The sequence below is a fragment of the Tamandua tetradactyla genome, chromosome 13 (assembly GCF_023851605.1).
Source record: "Tamandua tetradactyla isolate mTamTet1 chromosome 13, mTamTet1.pri, whole genome shotgun sequence".
In the NCBI taxonomy this organism is placed as follows: domain Eukaryota; kingdom Metazoa; phylum Chordata; class Mammalia; order Pilosa; family Myrmecophagidae; genus Tamandua; species Tamandua tetradactyla.
Window position 1 is genome coordinate 8,909,044 of NC_135339.1, and position 10,053 is coordinate 8,919,096.

Below are 10,053 nucleotides of genomic sequence, written 5' to 3' on the forward strand. Positions count from 1 at the left end.
ACCCAGAAGTAAAATAGAGGGGCAGTTGGGCCAGTTTGCTAATGCCAGAATGCAATATACCAGAAATGGACCGGCTTTTATAAGGGTGATTTATTAGATTAAAAATGTACAGTTCTAAGGCCGTGAAAGTGTCCAAATTAAGGCATCAACAAGAGGATAACTCCGTTCAAGAAAGGTAGGTTGTGTCTGGGCTTCCTTTGGCACATGAGAAGGCACATGATGACGTCTGCTGGTCCATCTCTCCTGGGTTGGTTTCAAAATGCCTCTCTTAGCTCCTAAGGGTCCTTCTGGTTTCTTCTGGGGCATTTTCTATCTCCAAGTGTCCGTGGGTCCTCTCTTTGCTTCTCCGGGAGTATTTTCTTTCTTTGCTTCTCTAAACTCTCTCTTAGTGGCTCTCTTAAAGGGAATAAGCGGTATAAGTGGAATAAGACCCAGCTTGAGTGGACGGGGTCACATCTCCATGGAAACAATGTAATCAAAGGGTCCCACCCAACCATAGGTCCCCTCAAGATTGGATTAATAGAACATGGCTTTTGGGGGCACATAACAATTTCGAGCCAGCACAGCAGTCTACTAAATTATTGATCTGTATAAGCCGAAGAGTTCTAGGTCAAGTGAAACAAAAGTCTAACTTGAGTTACAAAAACAGAATCATGGCCCTTCAGTTTCTGGAACTGAGACAGGTTACAGACCCAGGGCCCCTTGAATGAGAGGAAGGTTAGCTCTCCCTTGGAGAAGGACTGTCCTACGCTGCCCGAAATTTGTACTGTTGATCTTCGTCCCAGCCTTCCCCCAAGGGACCTATTGCCTTTTACAGGGTGCCTGTCATTGGGGCACCCTTGATCAGACATTTGGGGGATTATTAAGGTCAGAAGCGACGTTATTTCCTGGAGTTCCCGATTTGTGGACTGCCTGTGAAGTTTGGGTTTGCCAATCCCCAGAGTCCAAAGAGCCAATTCCTATAACAAATCTCCTATTTGCATACAACTTGTTGGTTCTTTTTCTCTGGAAAGCCCTGACTAATACAGAGTAACACTGGCCTCAGCGTGACTTAGAAAGTGTTCCCTTCTCTGCTATTTCTTTTTTTTTCCATTTTGGTGGGTGGGTGGGTGGGACAGTCTGGAAAGCCATGTGGGACTGAGATTTTCTTTGTGGGAAGGATTTTATTGGTAATTCAATGTCTACTTGTTGTCAGACTATCTAGATTTTCTGTTTCTTCTTAATCAGTTTTACTAATTGTGTCTTTCTAGGAATGTTTCCATTTCATCTTGACTGCCTAATTTGCTACCATGCAATTGTTCATTTATAATCCTTTTCATTTCTGGAAGGTCAATAAGAATGTCCCCTCTTTCATTCCTGGGTTAGTAATTTGAGTCATCTCTCATTGTTTCTTGGCCAGTCTTCTAGCTAAAGTTTTGTAAATTTGTTGATCTTTTTAAATTAAGGTGTGACAAACTGAACCACGGTGGGCCTTAATCTGCATTACTGGGGACCTTGTAAAGAGAAAGAACTGGAAGCCGGAAGTTGGAGATGACCACACAGGAAGAAGCCAGAAGTTAGCAGAAACCACAAGAGTTTGCCATGTGATAGCAGGCAGAGATACAAACCAAAGAACCTCAAGGATTGCTGGCAGCCAGCCCTGGAATGCAACAGACTCTAAGAGAAAGTGAGCCTTGCCAATGTATTGACTTTGGACTTCCTTTATCCTCAAAATCTGTTAGCCAATATATTCCTGTTGTTAAGTCAAAAATCAGTTTGTGTCATTTATTGCTCTGGCAAACCAAGACATCATCTTTGCTGTGGGGCTCTGAGTGTTTTTTGTGATCCACACTTGCATATCAGCCAGGTAGTTCACAGCTCTGCCTTAGCCTTCACTTCCTATTTGAGCCTCAAGATCTATCAGAGGTGAGAACTTAGGGCATCCAAAGGAACTTTCCTGAGCATGTGGACATCCCTCCACATGCATGTGGATCCCAAGATTCCCAGGAATACATCAGTGTTCAAAGCCCTGTGGACAACTTATTTCCTAGATTTTCCTTTTAAGTTTTTGGTTAGCCACCTGTTTGCTCAAACTGTTATCCATTGCCTCAGGTTGCTATGAAGTTAAACAATTGCCTATAAATGTTTTCAACAAATGCCCCCAGGGAAAAGGCTTTTTGCCCTAGCCTAGTTCCTAGTCATGTCACATAAAGACAGCCAACCTTATCAGTGGGGTCTTCCAAGCAACCACTGGACAGGGCAAGGAATGACAGTTCCTATGCAAGTGATGCTTTAATGGAGTTCAACCCCATTCTTCTCTCTCCAGTGGCTGCCAAGCTGTTGATTGTCAAGGCTATGGCGTAGCTGGACAGCAGGGAATGGGAATAGGGCAAGTTAAGCACCACATAGCTCACAATTCTTACCAAGATTCAGCCATATTTGGTTATTTGTTTGTTTTGAATAAGATCTGATTGCTACAAGCCTTTCATGAATTTCCAGAGTTCTGAAGTAGTTGATTCTGACTATTTTTGCCAGTTTTCTCATAGCTTTTATGGAGAAGTGAATTTTCAGAGTGCCTTACTCCACCATTTTCACTGACATTTCTCTCTTGCGTTTTAGAACATGTTTAGTGTTTGAGGTTGATTTCGTATCCCTTATTGCACAATACACACATACACAGAATAACAAAAGGAATGGAGTGTTTATTCTAGAGTGCAAGTTGAATTTATGGGTGCTTGGGAGCTGCTTCTCCGACTCTCTAGGGTAAAGTGCTGGTTGTTGTTGTTGTTTTGATATTATGCATCATGGCATGTAATCCTACTGCATGTAACTAGTTCACGTGAAACTTGTCATACAAGTTCAACAACCCGAGCAGGTCATACCCTGTTCAATGAGAATTGTCATGCTCTTAGAAGTCCAGGCAATGTCAAATTCCTGCAAGAGCTTCTAAACTCTCTCAGTTTCTTTAATTATTTTTCCTACAAGTGGTAACAAATTATGGAGAATATCGGACTTTAAGTAGCACTCAACTAGGAAATAATCTTGAACAGGCTAGTATGTGGCTTCCAACAAATATTTGTTTAGCATTTGTATTGGTTATCTCTAAAATTCAAGCATTATGGAAATATGTGTAATGTCAAAAATGAGGGTTCTTCATATCTCTACACAGAAAGATGACCTCCTAGTAATATGTTTGCTATAGATGCTACCAGGTTTTCTCTAGAACTGTACAGTTATGTGTTTTATTTATAAAAATGAACTTATTGTACACATATGTATTTTTCCTAACTAATTTATTTGGACACTCTCCTATGTGTTATGACTACGTTTCCCTCATCTTAACTATCACAGAATATTCTATTCCGTGTATATGATATTCAATATCTGTTAACCAGTTCCTATTCGTAGCCATCAAGCCACAGAGGCCCTCTGCAAGAGGAGGTATTTATTCTACACTAGAAATATTAGGTGTCAATTCTATATATTTTGTGTGTCAAGCCTAATAACCAGAGCAAAACTTGCCATTGAAGTGATTTCTGGTGAACATTATAGAGTGTTTCCAATCTTTTGTTGTTCAATGACTATGTATGTTTGTCCTTGGAGCACACGTGGGTGTACCTGTGTATATCCAAAGAATAAAGTTCTGTAAAAGGATTCACCTTCCAAAGAGGCTACTCCGGTTTACACTGCCACCCTTCCAATCTCATCCTTTTGAGCTTGGGTTTGAATTTGGGGAATTTAAAAGTCACCAGGAACCAAACCAAGATACAAGATCCCAATCTAACTGCACGGTAGGAAATATGCCAAAGCCAGGACTTTCACTATTTCCAGGCTCTTGAGAAACCAGTGAAGGCAATTCGAAAAGAGAGCTAGAAAAATGGTAAGCAAAAAAGGCTCCCTTCTAACACATCCCACAAACTTGTTCCTTAATCAAAACACCCTTTCTTCCAATGTTGCAAAGAACAATTCACTTCTAGCTAGATAAATAAGGGATGACATATTTTTAAAACTCATTTTATCTTATCTTTTTTTTTTTTTTAAAATGGGTAGGCACCAGGAATCCAACCTGGGTCTCCAGCATGGCGGGCGAGAACTCTACCACTGAGCCACTGTTGCTCCGCCCTACAAGTCATTTTATTTTATTCAAAAACTTTAAGCCAAGTGCTACTTAAATCTATGTTTAACCTGTATGGCATTAACTTGCTTGTGGCAGGAAGGAGAGAAAGCCAGCCCTTCTTGCCCACTACCAATGTTAGGCCCAATGAATGGCTCTAAGTGGGGGTATGGGAGTGGCTTCCATGGCCAAAAAGCAGTGGACTCCACTCCTTCACCCAGTTCTTTATCTGACACTGATCCAATTCTGAGCCTCTTTCAGAACCGGAGGTAGCGCAAATGGTCTGAGCCTCTCCACCTAAACTCTCAATCAGGCTGGTCTTTTATCTTGCCTGACTCCTGCAAGAATATTTCAAGGAAAATCCAAGAATAGGGAGGCCAGTGTATGGTCCTCCCTCGGGGTTGAGCTTGAAGCATGGAGCCATGGGATAGCTACCCAGAATATCTGGGAACACGCTCTTTTAAAAAATGGGGCACTGCCACTAACAGTTCCTTGGTGGCTCCTTGCTGCCAGGGGACATCGCGATGCCAGAGGGAATCCCGGGAACCCCATGCAGGCCACCCGCCGAGCCCCACGAGCTGGCGTCCTTTCTGTGCAGTGGAGATGCGCGTACCTGCACGTCGTTCACCTGAAAAGCACTTTGTCCAGGGTTACCATTCAAATAAGAATAAAGCCATGACTCGGTGCGCACATTTCACAGATTTTTATGGAGGGTGGGCCGGGGAGGTGGGCACGCTCACTGCCCCAGGTTGCCCAGGTTTTCGGCCGCGTGCGTGACCGTATTTGTGATTGTGCTGGTCACCTTTTCCGTGACTTCCTTCGCCACTTTGCTCCCTGCCTCTTCGGCTTTCCTTAAGGCCTCGGCAATGGCTGTCAACAATAAAGAGGAAGAAAGTCAGCGTGCAGCAAAGCAAACATTCCAGGCCCCTCTTGGGGCGGGTCCTTCCTGGAGGGTCTGGGGGTGGGGGTGAGGTGGCGGCGGAGCAACCTTCCAGCATCGCCCCCTGGGGGAGCCCAATGGGACTGCAGCCGAGCTCCCGACAGGACGGTTCAAATCTGGTTTCCTTCCCCCCATCGCCACGCATTTCTTCAGTTATGAGTGGGACTGAGCATCTGCTCGTGGGTGGACCAGCAGCTTCCACTTCGTCTCCTTGTGGACAGCCTGTTTACATCTGTTGATCTTTTTTATTATTAGGTTGTCATATTTTAAGTTTGCAATTTGTGAATTAAGCGGTTAGCCCTTTGTCGTTTCTATTACAAATATTTCCCGCCCCCGGCATGTGGTTTGGCTGATAGTTAGCTTTTATTACTATGGAAATTTTAAAAGTCTTATACGGTCCCATTTACCTGATATTTCCTTTATGGCTGCTGGGTTTTTCATCACAGTTAAAAAAGGGTCCTCACATCTCCAAGATTACAACAAATCATTGCCTTCTAGCAATTTATATTGTGTATTTATATCTAAGCTCTTTTTTTTTTGCACGGGCAGGCACCGGGAATGGAACCTGGGTCTATGGGATGGCAGCCAAGAATTCTGCCTGCTGAGCCACCGTGCCCCGCCCTATATCTAAGCTCTTAATCCATCCTGAATCTATATTGTTGTAAGGAATGAGGTATACATATACTTTCTACATAGTTATATTCACGGTATATATATATAAATGCATGAATGTTTATAAATTCATATCTTAAATTTTTGTTCCCCTGACAGTTTCTTTCTCAGTATTCCAAGAGAGGATTGCCTAGATGGATTCCTAAAGTCAAGTGTAGCCTGTGGCCTCAGTTGGATGAAGATAATTGCATACCAACTGGAAATATGCAACACTTAAGCCATTAAGTGTTGGAGCCAGTTGGGCAAGGAACAGGTTGTCCCCAGCATCCGGCTTCTACCCTCCTTCCCTCCATACCTGGTCCCAGGTCCTACCTTTCTCTCCAGCCTCCTTGGCATGGCCCACTACCTCCTTCACCACCTCCTCCACCACGTGAGCTGGAAAGATGAGACGAGTTCCGAGTGAGAGCATTACCCAAGCTGGGCTGGGACAGTTCTGGAAACCTGGGCTCCAGCTCATGAGGAAGCTCCCAGCTGACTTCCTTTAGATGCTGAAATGGGGCCTGGGCTGCTAGGAGGCAAGCTGAGGGAGCTGGAGAGGGGCACGCATGCTCCATGCCTCTGGAGCCAGCTGCTGCTGGCTAATAGGTCCTCCTGCCAGCTGGTCTTGGAGCCACGCCTCGGCCTGTTTCCCAGCTCCCTGGGGCTCTCAGGAAGTATGGGCTGCAGGCTGCCTCTAGGCTGGAGGGTGCTGCCACAGGAGGCCAAATCCTGAATCATCTTCCAGCTAAACCAGGTCCCCAAAAGCCACTCCTCCACCATGAGAGAGTTTCTGCTCACGTCAGAGTCGAGTCATTCACGGTTTGGAAGGTGGCATGTTAGAACTGGAAGATTTTGGAGTCAGAAGACATGGTTCTAACTGGAACCCTACGCTTCACTCCTTAGTTCCCTCTTCTGTAAAGTGGGAATACTACAATGCGGAGGGTTCCTGAACAATTAAGTAGGACGGTCAACACCAGTGCAGAGTTTAAAAATAAAGTACAGACATATTTGCAGCCGTCTATAAACAAAATAGCAAACTAGGGTATGAGGTCCTTTTTACAATGATATCCAACAGGTGAGACCTTCCCATACACAGCTGCTGACTTCTGCATTTGAGAAAAGGTTTTTGGGATTTGGAACCAATTGAAAATGTCCTTTGTATGAGCCCCAGTGACAGACGACAGAATCGAACTTGCTGATTTTTTAATGAAGAAGTCTCTGAAGCTTTAAAGTTAGGATAAGAAGTAAAGTCCATCTCCGTTTTCTGTATTGAATATTCAGACTCTAAGCGGCTAGCTGCTCCCCTCTGCCTCCCGGGCTCCCTGCGGCCATGCCCGGCCACATCGGCAGAGCCTGGCCCAGCTCGGCCGCACAGCACCCTCATCCTTCGTTCACCCACCCCTCTCCCTGGGTGGTGGGGCTGCTTGGCCAACAAGCCCGGTCTGCTCCTGACCCCCTCGCCCTGAGATCAATGGTCTGGGTGGAGAAAGCCGCGCTGTCCTTACCGGCTTCCTCGGTGGCCTTCTCGGCGCGGTGGGCCAGGCCCTCGGCAGCCAGTTTCCCCAGGCCTCCCAGCATCTTAGAGCAGCAGGTGGCAGCCAGACAGAATGCAGGAGGCTAGACCAACGTGCCTTTATAGCTGCCTCTGATGCAGAGACTGGGCGGGTGAGTCACCAGGCGGAGGGCAGGAAGAGCCTGGGCGGGGCTGCCCCATGCTTTGGTGTCACTCTGACCCTCTGGCACTGGGGGACCCCACCCCCACCCCCGTGGACCCTGAGGGGGCAGGGCCGGGGACCAGGGCTGAGGCTGGACCCCGGCAGGAAAGGGCCAGCCCAGGATACACCCCTCCCCAGAGTCAGGGCCCTGAGTGCTCTGGAGGATGACAGGCAGGTGGGCGACAGTAGGTGGTGGGGGACATCAGCTCCAGAATCTAAGCTCCCCCCAGCCATGGGTGCTGTTAGATCCCTGGTGTCAAACTCAGGGAGGGCTCACTGCCCCCGGGGCCCCAGTGTGGCCTAGTCAGGGCCCTGGTGGTTCAATGGCTCTGGGGCCCTGGACGACCCCTCAGGCCAGGAACCCAAGTGCAGCAGGCGCCGGCCGGAGCTCGCTGGGCCAAAACCACAGGTGCCACCCGCATTCCCAAGAACCTTGGCTCTGCAGAGTGGCCGTGTGGCCTCCGTGGCCCAGGGGTGGGCAGCTGAGGCCCAGGTGGGGCCTCGTTGAGGCAGAGGAGGATGCGACCCTGACCATAAGTGTCGTCACCCCTGCCTGGCCCATCAGCTGCCTCTCACTCACCAGAACACCTGCGTGCACCTGGGGGACCCCCAGCCCTCGCTGCACCCCGGAGGCCAGCCTCTGGGGGAGGCCCCGCGAGGTCAGCAGTATATCCCCACAGGAGATCCCCGGATTGGAGAGAGGACCCCACATCCCTCCCCAGAAAGTGGCTCTATCTGCCTCTGGCACATGACGCACTGCAGGGCAGTCAGGCTGCTCCCCAATTACTCAGGATGGAGAGGCCTGCCACACACCACGTGCAGATGCTGGCACCTTTAGTCATCATCCCTGCCTGAGCCTCAGTTGCCTCACCTATAAAATGGGGACAGCCGTGCCTTCCTGGCTTGTCACCGACAGTCAGAGGGATTAATGCACGGAAGCCTATGGCTCTCCTGGTAAACAGCTGCTTCCTCCCTGCCCCACTGAGGTACAAGGGAGGGGTCCCTTGGCAGTGAGAACCACCCCCAACCAGGGTGCGCCCAGGAGCTGCTGGGCGTGGGGCTGCCGTGGAGCCAGAGGGCTGGGGACATGGAGCCGTGGGGACGTAATCGCACTGGCCCAGAGTCACGGAGGGAAGGTCCTTGTGTCCCTGTGTCGCAGGCTGGAGGCAGGCATCTGGGGCCCCCTCCCCCCACCCCCACGCAGGTTCCCCTCTAGGGCGTGGCGGGGCCTAATGAGTGTTTACGGACCACGGGGCTCTCACAGCCTCTTACCTTCCTGGGCCAGGTTGGGAGGCCCCAGGGCTGCAGCCAGCCTACCCTGTGGGGGCTGCAGGGGCTGTAGGCAGCAGGACTTCCCCTGGGCAGGGCGGATCAGGGCTTGGACACTTTGAAGGAGCCCCCTTTAAGAAACAGAACACAATAACACTTCTCTTGCCAGGTTATCAGATGCACTGTGTACCCTCTGCCTGGGTACCCGGAGGGCCTGGGGCTGCCACAGGTCCGATGGCACTGCAGTCCCTTTGTTACAGAGCCCAGCTTTCTGCTCAGGCTTCAGGCAAAGCTGCAGAGTGTGGGGGTGGGATGAGGTTCTGGGAAATAGCTGGTAGGAACTGGGCTGAGGGACCCCCAGGGACACTCCCTGGAGCCATCGAAGCCCCTTCCCAGTTTGTTCAGTTGCTGTGTGTGTCCCCCACCCCCCACAGGGTCCTGCCTGGGTGTTTCCTCCCACACGAAGCTGGCAGCACTCATCTTCCCCAGCTCTGGGATGGTTCCCAGACCCCACAGACGCCCTCCCCAGCAGCTCCCACTCCAGCATGGCCCTCGCCTCAGGAGGCCAGTGGCCACTGGGTGGGTTCCTGCCAGAGCTCGCCCACAAAACAGGACTTTGGCCTCAGAGCCCAGCTCAGAGCCCACCCCCAACAGAGTTTGGGGACAGCTGCACTTCCCCCGCCCCCCTGACAGGAGGTGAGGATCGCCCTCTCCTCTCCATCCCTCTACCCCCCATGAGACCTGCCACTGTGTGAACACCTGACCAGTGACATCTCTCCATGGGCCCCAGATCTCCTGGACAAGGCTGGGTCCAGAGACATATCCTAAATGCCACCTGGGGAGAAGGGCAGAGGCCTGGAAGGGCCGAGCTGCCCAGGATCAGACAATGGCCCCTGACCTTGACACTCTGGCCGGGTCCCGTCTCTCCTGGGCTTCCAGCTCCAGCTGCCACCAGAAACCAGTTCTCCAGTCCCAGCCCTGGGACCCCACAGAGGCCCTCTGAGCCCGACCCCCAGAGAAGGCCCTGAGGGCTGGATCCCTCTCCAGCTAAAGGCCTGGGACAGCCCCAAACCCTCCTAACCTGAGCTGGATTCCAGCCTGAGGGACTGGACCCATGAGCCCTGGGTGACTTTACAGCCTGGAGCATGAGGCCGGTGGGAGGTGGCCCCCACAGCCCCATCCTGGAGGAGGCCCGGCCCCACCCCCAGCTCAGTGGGTCCTGATCAGAAGGGCAAATCCAGCTCTCCTCCCATAGGCACTGTCAGGCCTGATGGGAGCAGACCCTAACCTGCCAAGTGGAATTTGCCAAGCAATGCAGTTTGGCAAAGGACCAAGGGGCTGAATCATCAGGTCAAGGAGAGTGAACTTTTCAAATCACAATTTGC

General features: G+C 50.2%; 1 long non-coding RNA gene across 1 annotated transcript; it reads right to left on the reverse strand.

The window, feature by feature from the left end:
- Window positions 1-4,781: 4,781 nt before the first annotated feature.
- LOC143653007 (uncharacterized) lies at window positions 4,782-7,325 on the reverse strand. Its single transcript, XR_013161007.1, has 3 exons — window positions 7,190-7,325; window positions 6,018-6,080; window positions 4,782-4,963 (listed from the first exon to the last, which is right to left on the reverse strand). It is a non-coding gene; the product is annotated as an uncharacterized LOC143653007 (long non-coding RNA).
- Between the last annotated feature and the right edge of the window lie 2,728 nt (window positions 7,326-10,053).